The sequence below is a fragment of the Cyprinodon variegatus genome, unplaced genomic scaffold, assembly GCF_000732505.1.
Source record: "Cyprinodon variegatus isolate N-32 unplaced genomic scaffold, C_variegatus-1.0 Scaffold77, whole genome shotgun sequence".
In the NCBI taxonomy this organism is placed as follows: Eukaryota; Metazoa; Chordata; class Actinopteri; order Cyprinodontiformes; family Cyprinodontidae; genus Cyprinodon; species Cyprinodon variegatus.
In genome coordinates this window covers 919,291-921,296 of record NW_015150530.1, presented here as the reverse complement: position 1 = coordinate 921,296, position 2,006 = coordinate 919,291, and positions in this window count along the sequence as shown.

The following is a 2,006-nucleotide window of genomic DNA, read 5'->3' as shown; positions in this document are numbered from 1 at the left end:
TTCTATTTAAAACAATAATTATTATTACTACTTTAATCATGCTTACTATCTTGCTTTCTGTTCTTTACATTATTATTTGCATTTAAAAGTTCACATAGCAAAGATATACAGCTATTGTTTACTGAAAAAAATAATTAAACCTTCCTTCTAGATAATTTTCCTGCACCAACTTTGACTCCATCCACCCTGGAGGTGAAGGATGGAGACTCAGTGAGTCTAACATGCTCTGCTCCGGCTCCTTGTCTGTCTAATCCTCCAAATCTGACATGGACGCCCACACTGGGGAGCAGTCAGGAGACTCTGCAGGAAAATCAGGACAAAACCCTAGTTAAGACCTCTGTTCTGAACTTCACTGCTTCTTACCTCCATGATGGAGAGAAAATCTCCTGCACCTCGATCTACAAGAGACAAGATGGAAACCCTGATGCCTCTTTTTCCACTGAGGCAAATATTTTGTGTAAGTTTATTTTTTACTTTCTAAAATCTGAAAAGGGGCTTATTGAAAACAATAATGATAATTAAATATTATATTTATTAATAAATATTACAAATATATGCCTGTAATGACATACGGAAAGTCTGGCAGAAATGATGGCATACTTTGGACAAGTTATGGGTATGTTTTGTTTGAGTTATGAGCATGCTGTAGCTCACTGTTGCACCCTGAAACAAGCTGGCACACGTCGACATACGGCAAGTACGTCGAGAAGTTTTGAGCATGCTGAAAATTTCCAGACGTATGCCATATGTGGGGTAAGTTATTTGATCGTTGACATAGGTCAAGTGTAAGTTACTCATAAGTCGTGGCAAGAACTTATCTCCATCGCATATCGTAACGTATTTGACGTGTTCCAGACGACCGCTGAACGCGTTTCTAAGATACAGCTACTGTTTAATGGTGTATTTGCAGTGTTTTGGTATTAAAAGAGTTCACAGGATGAATTTGCAGTTCTCCTCCAGACTGCATTCGCATCATAGGGTGAGCGTGAAGGTGAGTGTGATGGATCCTCGCTACATTTACCCCCAAGACCAACAAACTTCCTAGCAGATAGGACACTGAATCTGCTGCGACTGCAAACCTTCTTTCTTTTTCTTTTTTTCTTTAGTTAGCTGCAGTAAACAGCAGCTAGGTTAATACCGCAATCAAATACATATTTTTATGCAGGCCGGGCACCTCTGGGTGGATCGTTGCCCCCCTCAGGTCACTGGCTTGTGACATTTCATGGGCATTATGCTGCCTTGCGTTATGCATAAGTTAGGCTGTTGTTGGACATACGCACTGGATTTGTTATGAATACGCGATGTATACACCCAAAACTAAAAAAATTCATAGAAAGTTAAGTGTACGCCAGCGTTTTAAAAGATTCTGGGACGTCAGGCATATGCTAGCTAAATCGGCAAGGTGTGACAGGGTCCGAACAGTCTGGCACTGGAGAGCTGGCTGCAGGCTCCTTAAGTAGTGTACGGCTTGATGGGGAACCGCTAAAACCAATCAACCTGCCACTCAGGGGGGAAAGTCTTGGAGGACGACCTCTGGAGGAGAAGCTGAAAACTGGTTAAATAAAGGACGAAACGCCCAGACCCCAACAGTCAGCTTGTGAGTGTGTGTGTAAATAGATGAGTGACTTGATGCAATTTTAAACACTGCAGGGTACTCCATCTTGATAAAGAGGTATACAAATTTTAGGTATAATAACAGCAATTACATTACAGTTATTCACAACACAGTAAAACATGGACAAATCCAATAAGCTCTACTCTTACAGGACCAGATTTCTATAAAAGATTACTTAAAATACGGAGTCATGATTTTTGTTTGAATAATTATCTAAAAATGATCTAAAATCCTTAGACTATAGAAAAAGTTATGTATTTGCAATGATAGCAGAAATAAAACACTTTATAATTTCACTTCCCTTTCTTGCTAAATTTGTTTTATTCCTCAGGTACGAACTGTGGCAAGTTTGAGATCTCATTAGCACAGACTGTACAAGTTCTGAGTGGAT